This window comes from Macrotis lagotis, chromosome 3, assembly GCF_037893015.1.
Source record: "Macrotis lagotis isolate mMagLag1 chromosome 3, bilby.v1.9.chrom.fasta, whole genome shotgun sequence".
Taxonomy (NCBI): Eukaryota; Metazoa; Chordata; class Mammalia; order Peramelemorphia; family Peramelidae; genus Macrotis; species Macrotis lagotis.
In genome coordinates this window covers 106,443,734-106,456,547 of record NC_133660.1, presented here as the reverse complement: position 1 = coordinate 106,456,547, position 12,814 = coordinate 106,443,734, and the positions used below count along the sequence as shown (strand labels likewise).

The following is a 12,814-nucleotide window of genomic DNA, read 5'->3' as shown; positions in this document are numbered from 1 at the left end:
GTTCACTCTAAAGTCTACTTACTTTCTTACTTTTCCAGCTTTAGCTTTAGGAATCCATCTTTCTCTTTTGCCTTTTTTCATTTTATAGCTGAAGGATCTTATTAGTATTTGGATGGGGAGTCAATGGGGAAAGTTAAGGCATGTATTTTAATCAATCATAAAAGAATAATTTCATGATGAGTTTAATATTTACTTAATAAACATTTGTATAATGCTTTTAAAAATTAAAAGTGAATAAAAGAAGCTGATAACAATTTTTAGTCATTTTGCCATCAGTGTTCTTTAAGAATCATTGCATAGAACTTTTTCTTTAGGCATTCAGAAAATAATGTTCTTTAGGAATTTTATGTTTGTCTTTTGTCTTTTTTGAGTGGGAAGGAGAAAATTTGAGTGGGAAGGAGTTTTATGTTTGTGTGCAGGTGGATATGTGATTAGACCTACATGTAAGTTCATTAACATAGATGTGGAAATTCCTTCCACCAAAGAAGAGTAACCACTTGTCTAACTTAATAAGATTTTAGGGTTTTTAGGAATCAGTGCAAAGTGACTAACTAGTTAGTCCATGGCCACAAAGTTTGTATCAAATGTGGGCTCTTTCTAATTTCAAGGCTGATTTACTATCTTCTGCTGTCTTCATTTCTAGAAGTCTTACTTCTACTATTGAGATATTTTTAAGGCTATTACATTGAGAAATTGGGATCCTTTAATTCTTTATGTAGTAAATTTTTTTTGTCATTTTTAAAATCATAATCAGCATCTGTTCGAGCAACTTTTCAAAGAGGGCGATTGGTGACTTTGGATAAAACCCTGTAAGTGAAATTGGGTTTCCACCTACAGTGGAAGAAGTAAGTGCCATTATTGGCTACTAAATGAATCTTTATTGGTAGTTAATTAAAATAATTAAGGTAATCACTAATGTTTGAGACCTATTAGGTGCTTGGCACTATTTTCAATATTTTCAGGGTAAAAATGTCTGATCAGTTACTCAAAATTAGCTTGCAAAATTTTGGGGGGGAATAAGAAAGAAATATTAGGAAATTAATGAATAAGAGAGTATCAATGATACTAATACTTAATATTTGTATAGATATTTATATTTTATGGAACATTTTCTTCATAACATCTATTATAATATTTGATATTTACATGATACTTATAGCACTACTTTCTCATTTGAACTTCACACAACATTGTGAAGATAGTGCTATTATTTCTCTTATTTTATAGATCAGGAAATTGGGATGTGGAGAGTAAAAGTGACATGCCTGTGATCATATAGTAATAAGTGTAAGAGGAAGGCTTTTACCCAGATCTCACATTCTGATAGTGGAATTCTGTTTTTTATATTATATGTGTCATCAGTTTCACAAAATTGTCCCAAAAATGTTGAGGAGAGCAAATATAAAGGGCCTTGCTTTATCCCTGTCCTACAGGTGAGAAAACTGAGATTCAGCTGGGTTTGGTGACTTACATTTGGACTTAACTGCTTATAATTCACAGAGTGAGAACATAAACTGAAACATCATGCCTTGAGGGATCATGTAGTGCACTAGCAAATGTTGGAGATCTAAAGGCAGGAAACTTGGATTTCTAATTATTATTGTTGCTTTTTGTCTGAGTTGTATATTATAGAAAATAATTGAAATAATATATATGTGTATATATAAAATAATATATAAATATGTAAAAGTAAAAATAATATATAAAGTCCTCTATACAGTTTTGACTAGTATAGAAGGGCTTAGAAAAGGAGAAAACAATTTAGTGCGCATTGGTATTATAAGTGATAGTGTCACAGAAAAGGTGATAGTTGATCTGTACCCTTGAGGGTGGGCTAGGGACATTTCAAATAGAGGGATAAACATGAGCAATGACTTTGGATTTAAGATTATTACTGGTTAGACTAGGAGAACAGTTGCTAAGGGTTCTTTTTAGAGAATTATGGGAAATTGGTGTTCAGAGAAGGTGGGTTGTGATTATAGAAGATTTTGGAAGTTAAAGTTAATAAAGTAAAAATAAAGTCTCTTCTTTGCATTTATTTTCAGTCATATGACACCATGCAGAACTTGGGTATATTTTAAAATAGTCCACATTTATTCATTCTGTAGACAGAAAAGATAGGAAATCAAATAACCAAATTTATGTGTATCAGTTATTTGCATATTTTTGAAAAAAGTACTTAGTGAAGTGTATTTATGTCAAAATATTTGCTACAATTAAAATAGAATTCCAAAAATATTCCATAGCCCTTTTGAACTGGGAGGAGCCCTCTCCCTACTCTTATGACCACTATTCAATCATTCTGTCTTTGTTCTAAAAGCCTAAAGAGAAGAAGGTATTTAGACTAGACATAAGAAAATTTTCCTATCTTCAAAATGCCATATCAGAATGGTCTCTAAAGAGTCATCAAATTCTAAACAAAGTGATGGCTATTTTTAAAAAATGTCTATGTAGTGGATTCAAATCTTATTCTAGATAGATATTTTCCGTGTGATTATGGACAATACATTTAGCTTTAGTGTCTTCATTTCTCTATTGATAAAAAATAACAATGTTTCAGGGTCATAGGAACATTCATCTTGAAGTGAAAGGGTCCTTAGGGTCAGCTAAATCTTACCAATCTCATCTGACAGATAAGGGAAGTGAGATCTAGACAGATAAGTTGTATAGGTAGCAAGTGACAGAGCTGGGATTTAAACTCGGATCTTTCAGTTATCCAGTTCTCTTTCCCACTTTGCTGTCTTCATTCATAAAGGATAACAACTAATGGTCTAAACAGTATCTGATTCAGAGTATTTATTAAGTATCTGCAGTATACCAGACACTGTGCTAGCACTGGAGAGACAAAGGTAAACAAAAAAATGTAATAAAACATCTCCTTCTCTCAAGGAGCTCACAGGCTAATGAAGAAGACAACAGGCAAAAAAAAACCCCAAAACTTTGTACACACAAGATATATATAGGATAAATTAGAGTTAATCTCACAGGGAAGGCATCAAGATTTAGGGGCTTTAGGAAAGATTTCTAGAATGTTAAGTTTTATACTAAATAAAAGATGTGCCCCTAACAAAAAAAGATCTGAATATTTGAAGAAGCCTTCTTAACATACATCAGAATGTCTAACATTAGTCACAGTATTTAGAAGTGAAAAATTATTAAAATTATCTTTTCCATTACCTTTTTTTTGGGTAAGGCAATGGGGTTAAAGTGACTTGCCCAAGGTCACACAGCTAGATAATTATTAAGTGTCTGAGTCTGAATTTGAACTTAAGTACTCCTGACTCTAGGGCTGGCGCTCTATCCGCTGTGCCACCTAGCTGCCCCTCTGTTATTTTTTAGGTGACATTTTTATAAAGAAAATTGTATGAAACAATGTGGTTATCTTTGAAAGTTTTCTTTTTCTTTTTGTAAGGCAATGGAGTTAAGTGACTTGCCCAAGATCACACTGCTGAATAATTATTTAGTGTCTGAGTTCGGATTTGAATGCAGGTCCTCCTGACTCCAGGGCTGTGTTCTATCCACTGTGTCACCTAGCTGCCCCAAAATGTTTTTTTTTTAAAGTATTAAATATATCTTAGACTGTAAAAACAAGTTCACAAATTCATCACATTGCATATAGATTCTGAAAATTTGAAAAAGAAATTGTTGTTAAGGGGAGTTTCCATGTAGTCAATCAGTATGGTGTTGTGACTTTTAGCATTTACAGGAAGTGTTATTTCTACAAATAATCAAATTTCTACTTCGTGGAAGCTATACAGGGATAAAAAGAAAGAAGAAACTATTTATTTAGAGGTCATACTTCTGAAAATCTTCCTAGTCTATAATACAGAGAACATGGAAGTAAGAACAAAAGATTTCTGAGCAGTTTAAAATGTTATGACAATAATACCTTATAGTTTTCAGCCATTAGAATGGGGAAGGATTTTCTAGAAAGCATCAACTGGTTAAAAATCAGAGAGGAGATTTAAAAAAATAGCAACAATAGAACAATCACAGCTCTAAAAAACTAAAAAACAGCACTAAGAAAATAAAACCAAACAAACAAAAATGCTAGTGTTTCCAAATTCAATCATTTTACACCCTACTATATTAGCTGATATTATTATGACTTAAATTAATGAGAAATGCTTGAATTAATTATTCACAGTTGGAAAAGATTTTAGAATACAGCATCTGAACTTGTGGTCTTTGAGTCTTTTCTATCATTAATTTCCTTAAGCATTCATTCTTCCTGTGTTGTAGTATTTTTTTTTTTTATGAGGAATTGGGGTTAAGTGACTTGCCAAAAGCCACACAGCTAGGTAATTATTAAGAGTCTGAGGTCGGATTTGAACTTGGGCCCTCTTGACTCCAGGTCTGGTACTCTATCCACTCTGCCACCTAGTTGCCCCCCATGTTGTAGTTTTATATATTATTATAGTAAACCTCTAAGATGTTCTTTTTTTTTTTTTTGAAAGTCAAATGGGGTTAAGTGGCTTGCCCAAGGTCACATAGCTAGATAATTATTAAGTGTCTGAGGTCGGCTTTGAACTCAGGTACTCCTGACTCCAGGACCAGTCCTCTATTCACTGTGCCACCTAGCCACCTAGCCACCCCTATTAATACTTCAATGGCTGTCTTAAGAATGGCACCTGGATTTGAGCAAAATAATCTAGATAGGATCTGACTTTACCGATGACCAAGCCAGCTATGTTCAGTTATCTCCTACACCATTTCCTCCATGGGGATGTGGTCTTCTCACCGTTTCCTGATTGACGTATTCCTAAATTTAGAGAAGACTGAGCTATGGACTATCCAGATTTTCCACATCTCTCCATTTAGTTCTATTCTGTTTTTGGCTAGATCCATAACAGATTTGCCAATAGAAGAAATATCTAAACCTGTCTTGTGTTGTACTTCTTTACTAGTTCTTGACTTTCCATACTTTTACCCAGGATCCTTCTTTGCCCAGACCTCTTCAGTTCTCTGTTGCTTTCTCCTATTGGAATCTAACCTCCTCAAAGGTAGTGGGGAGGAATTGACTATTTTTTTAATTGTATTTATTTAACTACCATTTAGCTTCTAATAGTATACTACTATTAATAATTGATATACTAACTGGAAACTTTAATAAAATTTGACAAATTATACAATGTTCTATACCTGTAGTTCCTTACTTCTGAAAGGAAGTAAGGATGGTACATTTTCTCATGACTTCTATGAGGTCTTTTTTTTGTGATTATAATTAAATAGCATTAATTATAATTAAATTAGCATTTATATTATTTTGTTCTTCCTTTCCATTCACTTTGTCATTGTTTATAGTGTTTTTGTTTCTTTCCTTTATTGGGCTTTCTATGCTCTGTTTTTCATAGTCTATTTCTTCGGGTACTCTAATACCTTTCACTAAAAAAAGTTGTTCTAAATATTTTGTTGTATATAGGGTGTTTTTTTCTTTAACTTTTTTTTTTTGCAAGGCAATGGGGTTAAGTGGCTTGCCCAAGGCCACACAGCTAGGTAATTATTAAGTATCTGAGACCGGATTTGAACCCAGGTACTCCTGACTCCAGGGCCAGTGCTTTAGCCACTGTGCCACCTAGCCGCCCCTGTTATTTTCTTTCTTAGAGCTACTTAAGATTTACAATCAGTAATGGAGTCTCCAGGTCAAAAGATATGGGATATTTAATCTAGATGTTTTCCAAAGTTTGTTTCAATTCTAAATCCTATGATTCTGTGACTTCTAGTCTGGCATCTCTCCTATTCTGTACCTGTGATCACATGTATAAATTCTTTCAGAACCCTGGAACAAAGTTGATTTAGCCATGGAGACCTGAACTTATTCTGAATGACTGGGAATTTCCTTATTACCTACTTCAGATCTTGAACTTCAGTCTCCTATTAAGAATATCTGTTTTACTTCTTATAGTTTTGGAGATCATTTATTCCCCAAAGAATGGACCTGTGCAGTATACTTCATTTAAAGTGGGAAAATATAGGATACATTTTAGTAAGATTTTAATAAAGAATTGTTTAAAGGGAAAAGGGAGATATTTTGTCATGTAAATATATAAGCTTAAAGTATATTATGCACACCTTTGTGAAGTTCTTATTTGGAATAGATTTTTGAAATTTTGCTGTTCCTGGTCCCACCCCTTTGAAACAGTTCCTGATTTAACTGAGGAGGCAAGATATATGTCCAAACTGTTGGGCCATTATACATGAGATACATAAAAATACAGTATTACGCAAAAGTTGTCAATTGTATATAATTAAAATGCCAATAGATTACTGAAGATTGTAAGTGCTTTTGGAAGTTGAGCCATAATAATAGAAAGCCAGGTAGTGAGGTCATTGCCTCTAGAGAAAGGAGTGAAGTAATCTGTATTTCGTCATCAACGTTGAGAGTTAACTCTGTCATTTTGAGCATGGCAAAATTTAGCTTTACCACTTCCTAAGTTAAATGCTAGGAAATGGAATGTGGTTTTTAAAGTCCTGCTGAATGAGGATGTAAGATGCTCATTATATAAATAATTTTTTTGTTAAAAAATTCATATACTAGGTTTTTTTTCTCATTGACTTACAAGTAACTTTTTAGATGTTATCCTATGTTCTGTTTAATGATTTTGCATGGTCACAGATTATAATCCTATAATTTCATTATGGTGGATAAAAAGAATTGTTATGGTTCAGGTGGTATATTTATACTCTGCCAGATATGAGCTGTATTTTGCCAGATGCTGCTTTTATTATATTTTCTCTACTCATGTTTTCTTAGCACTAATCTATATAATAACTTGAAATATATATTTTGATACTTGGAACAATGCTATACATAGGTAGATGTTCAATAAAAATAAAATGTGTTGAATTAAATTGGTATGATATTATGTCACGTTGTCTGCATTCTCCTTAAAAGGCTCAGAAATAACAAGAATTTATCCCTTTCTGTGTCTTTGGAGTAATGGGTTACAGTTTTCTGGCCTTTTTCTGCCTTTTGGTTATATGCTTCACCTTGGTGATTGCTTAGTATTTTGAATGGAAGCAAAGCATGACCTGATGGGACACCCCATCTATTTCCTGGCTGAGTGAATTCTTGGTGAGAAGCTCTTTCCTCATGTAGCCTTGGCCCACTTATGAAAAGTCAGTTATTCAGCAGTTCCCCTCTTCACTTTTATAATCACTGACCAACACTCAGAAAGTCAGAACTTTCGAAAAATACCTTTGCTACTTGTGGTGATTTATTAAAGGGAGCTCTGCTCCCAATGGATTTATCAAATTAGGCATGCTTGTTTAATAATGCTCCAGTAGGCTTCCTGCCACCTCTCCCTTCAAAGGAGATTGTGATCACCAGGATTTATGTAGTGCTTTATTATTTACTGTGTTTTATTTACTACATTATCTCATTGGATTCTCACAACAACCCTGTGAAGAAGGCAGTCTAGATCTAATTACTTTTATTTTATACATTGTGCACTTGAGGTTCAAAGAAATAAAAAAGATTGTGCAAGCACAGAGATCAGAAGGGATTTGAACCTTGGACTTTTTACCTTTGAATCTGGACTCTCTTCCGTTACACTACAACTCCCTTGTTAAAGTTTATTTTAAAAAAAAATGAAGAGAAAATATATAGATATGGGCAACTAGTTCAAGGGACTCATTGCTTAATTGCCTTTATATTCAATTTGACAATTCAATATTGAGGGAAGATCTAGTTAAGAGAAAATCAGAAGAGAGAATGAGCAAAAGTTAGTATAGTATAGCATTCACGAATGCATTTCATATAAAAAAGTCACTCAGATCATTGTGTAGCATAGAAAAGAAGGAGGGATGTCTCTGGTTTGATTTTGGAAGATTGCTTCCTGTCTAACTGGGTTAATCTCTCAGAAAACTTCGAATGCTGCATGTTGAGATGTCTCACCTAGAGCCACTCTTGTACTATTGTAACCAATGCTAATTCCCTTAGTTCCCATCTTATTTTTAGTTAGTTGTTTTTTTTAGTCATTCATCCTTTATTCTTTGTGATACTTTGGAGGTTTTCTTGTCTCAGACACTGGAGTGGTATGCCATTTTCTTCTCTATCTTCATTTATAAATGAGGAAAACAGGGTGAAGTGACTTTCCCAGGGTCATTCGACTAGTGTCTCAGACCAAATCTGAATTCATAAAATGAATCTTCTTGACTTCAAGCCCAACATTGTATCAGTTGTGCCATCTACCTGCCCCTTTTCCATCCTATTTACAGTTGTTTTTATTTTTTCCACTTATTATTTGCTATAAATATACATATTTTCCTCTTTTAAAAGATTTGATAACTAACATTTGCAGGTGATAGAAACATAAAATTCTAGACCTAAAGCAGGAGTTAAGAAAGCATGAATCTGGTATGGTGATAGAGCAGATGTTCTTACCTGTTTTTGTGTCATGGATCTTTTTGACAGTATGTTGCTGCTCCAGTATTTTTAAATGAACAAATAAATATATAATAAATAATTATATATATATATATAAATCTTAATATAATATTTATAATATAATAAAATATATAAGTTACAGTTTGTAGACAAGAAGACTAGGATCACCTGTAATGTAATGGTGTGTCTAATAATTATAGTAATTTTGAAGTAATGATAATTGTAAGCAATCTTTTGAGAAATTTATAACAGCACTAATTAGATATCAAAATTTCTATAGTTTTCTCTTTGTCAGAATATCACAATTACTGGTAATACTACAGTGGTAATATGCTACTTGGGCTTGTTTACTATATAATTGAAAGAATTTCAAAATTTCCATTAGAATCTAATCAATATAAAGATAGGACTTTTTTTAAATTCAAGTTCATGAACTTTAAATCATAAACTCCTTGAGGTCAGGGACTCTCTTTTTCCCTTTTTGTATCTTTAGTGTATACCCTGGTGGCTATCACATAGTAAATGGTAAATGTTTATTCAGGGCAGCTTGGTGTGGTGCAGTAGAGTGCCATACCTGTAGTCTGGAAGATTCAAATCTGGTATTAGACACTTAATAGTTGTATGACCCTGGGCAGGTCATTTAATCCTATTTATTTCTGTTTCTTCATCTGTAAAAAGAGCTGGAGAATGAAATGACAAACCACTCTAGTATCTCTGCCAAGAAAACCCCAAATGGGGTCACAAGGTCTGACACAATTGAACAACAACAACCAAAAAATATTTATTGACTGACTGACTAGACTCTCTGAAATCCATTCCTGGAATTTGGACCCTACATTAAAATCTCCTGGGAAAGAAACTGGAACTGCAATTTCATCAATGTATTGATAGTCGATGACTCTGGAGTCTAGGAAATGCTCTTTGCCAATGAAAGTGCAACTCTGAGTCTTTGTGAATCATCTAGACCACTGAGATGGTGGGTGACTTAACCAGGATTACACAGTCATTGTATTTCAGAGACAAGAATTAAATCTTGGTTTTCCTGGTTCTACCCTTGCCTTTCCTAGTCTGATATAATGCCAACATGATAGAGTCTGGACTTTGAGACTCAGAAATTCAGTAACTTTTTTAAACTCATACAGCAAGATCATAGTAACAGTGAGACTAAAATCCAACTTGCCTGACATTACTCAGTTACTTGTTTTCTGAGATTGGAAAAGGATTTCTGTCTCTGATGAAATGAGAGCCATCCTTTATTATGAAGAATGTGCTATGGAATCTTCCAGTTTTCATTTTGTTTTAAATCTTATAGTTCTTCCTGTTTGTACTGCTTATAATTTCTATTTGATTTTCAGCCTGTTTATTTTGTTTTTCTTTATAGTCTTTCTAAATCAGAGGTTAAGCCTATTTAGATAAACCATTAACTTTCTCATTCTAATAATGTTGTCAGATTTAAATAGAAAACCACAAATTACCATTATTTTTGTTGTTTTGTATTTGAATAATTTTGTTAAATATCTCCCAATTATATTTTAGTCTGGTTCACTAAATCAACACAAGTTTCACACTTCTGTTTAGAATATGCCTTATGGGTGCTGATAGGCACTGAGCTGAGGCTAAAACAGATAGTAAAATTTTTAACTCATTATGGGGAAATAATTGAGACCAGTTTGGAGAGCCAGTGTGATGCAGTAGAAAACATGGTAGTATTGAAGGTGATAAAGTTAGATATGATCTAGATGCTGACATATACCAGCAAGTCAGTCATCTAACCTTTGACTCTTTATTTTCACATATCAATTGGGAACAGAACTATAGCTACCTTCCAAATTAGCATACTCTCATGAGAAAAGTTTTATTTTTTTAAATCTCATTACATTATGTAAATGTCTATTTTTTATTCATTACTGTTATTGTCAGGTTAAAAATAAAGAAGATAATCTAGACCTCATCAAAATAATTGGTTAAGTTTCCCAAAGTTTAAAGAGTACTATAGATAAAGCATACTATTTCAAAAGAAATCTAGCCCTAAGGTTGATGTGGCTTTGTATAGAGAAGTGAGAAACTTTGAACTTACCTCATCCAGTTTGCGGTCTATGCTCTGCACTAATTCAACATTAAGCATAGTTCTGTGAGCATTTTAGGAAATAATCTAATGTTCTTATTTTTTGGAAAGTTGAATGAAATCTGACTGTAACTGACTGGTAGCTGGAGTTACCAAATTGGTTCCTAGTTTACCCATTGGACTAGGGAAAAGTGAAATCAATCTACAGGGAGCAGGGGAAGATTGAGAGGCACCCTCTATATGAATAGAGAGCAGAAGAGTCACACTGGATGTGTGAATCAGTGAACACATCAAGTTCAGTGCCTAACTCTGAGAAAACATAAATTCCACAGTGGTACAGAGTATTTTTTCAGCTGACTGTAGTCCATATTCCTATTTCAGACAGTGACACCTTGAGCTATTTTATACTGAGAGGAAATGTGACTTAGTTAGGGCCTGGAGCATCTGGTTCAGATTTTACATTTGACAAATAATTGCTGTGTCAGCTTGGCCAAAGTCACTTCTTAGTTCTCTAGAAGTAGTTTTCAAATACTAGGGTTTTTAACCTTTTTTGTATTATGAACCCTTTTGACAATCTGGTAAAGCATATAGGTCTATTCTCAAAGTAATATTTTATGTTCATAAAAATAAAATTCATAGTAGCAGTGCAAAAGAACCAAATTACATTGAAAAACAATAATCAAAAATATTTTAAAATTAGTGGATCCTAAGTTAGGAAAGTTTCTCTAAAACAGAAAATCACAGAGAAGGTGCTGACCTTTTTTTGTTACTAGGCATCTTCTAACCTGGTAGCTCCCTCTGCTAATGAAACCACAAGTCCAGTGCCCGTCCCCTATTTTCTTATATAATTAGCTTTTCTTGTATATACATTATATTCTTCATGAAGGATAGATATAATGTTTCCTTACATCCCTGGGGGTTTTGAGGAGGTTTAATTAAATGTTTGTGAAACACTTGGAGATCTTTGGATGAATCACTATATAAATGCTAAATATGATTAATAATTACTGAGGAGAGTAGGCCATTTCTTTAAATTTCATAGTAATTAAAACTACTGGCTTTAAGTGGAGCACTAACATTATGAGGGCAAGTATGACTGTAGCAACATTATTATATTACTAGGGAAAATTACAAAAAGAAAATGTTTTATTCTTAGATATTTGAAATAAATGGCACTATATCTTGACCAAATTTACATATATATATATATTTATTTGCCATTCTTGTCAAACTTTACTAGGATGGAGATTGTCTAAATTTAGATTTATAGGAAAAGATACATTTTCCCACTTTTCCCACAAATCATGGGAATCCTATTTAGTGAAAATGCCTTGGCTTCCTTAGTATCAAAAGTTATTAATACATCTCTCTCTTAAAATTTTAACATTTATTTTGTTAGGTGATTAATTGTGCATTGTTTGCTACTGTGTCTCAGTTGCTTATTTGGATGGTATTTTGGCAAACCAGTCTCCATTGAATGAATCACTAGCAAATAACCAAGGGTGGGAGAATTGGGGCTAGTGAATGGATAGACATAGAAACTGTGTCACCTGTGAATATTTAAACTGTTTGGCTGTCCTGATTAAATCAGATTTTATTTTATAAGAAGGGATAGATCATCAGTCAAAGTTAAGTATCAGGTACTAGTTTGTAACTAAATCTGGCAACCTGTACATAGCAGGTTAGAAAGTAAATATCAGGTTTGGGTCAGGACAATTTGATTTGATAGAGCAGTAAAAGTTGAATACAATTTTACTAGTATGATTTGCTCTTTCCTTTCTTGCATCATGATCAGAAACTCTTTGAGGACATAGACTTTGATGAATATATTTATATATACTCGGTTATAAGTGATAGTAGAAATATATTAGGCTTTTTAGGGGAGTTCTTATCAGTTAGTTAAGTGAATAATAAGTGATAATAAGTAAAAACCAAAGGAAATAAATCCCAAAGCAAATAACAAATTTTGAGTTCATAGCATCATAGGTTCTTATCTAGAGGGAATCTTAGAGATCATCTGGTTATATACTTTATTTTATAGATATAGAAATTGATGGTCCCAGAGATGAAATGACTTGTCAAAACACACAGAGGAAGTAAATGGGAAAGCTGGGATTAGAAGTTGCCCACATAATGCCAGAGGAATTCTTTCTAGTGAACTGCAAATTCAAAAGGCTAGGTAAAACCTGACTGTTTAAAACCTTGTTGTAAGTGTTGTCCGAATTATACTTTATTTTATATTATACATACCTTGTTTCCCCGCAATAGGACAAATAATCAGAATCCAAGATAAACAAATTATTGAAAATTACAGAGGAATTTTTTTGTACTTTAAATGCATTTTCTTCTATATTTAGCCA

The 12,814-nt window shown here is 33.1% G+C and overlaps 1 protein-coding gene across 10 annotated transcripts in view; it reads left to right on the top strand.

Annotated features, from left to right (window-relative positions):
- Positions 1–12,814, top strand: part of RAPGEF2 (Rap guanine nucleotide exchange factor 2) — a 313,685-nt gene that overhangs the window by 186,849 nt on the left and 114,022 nt on the right. The window lies entirely within an intron of this gene.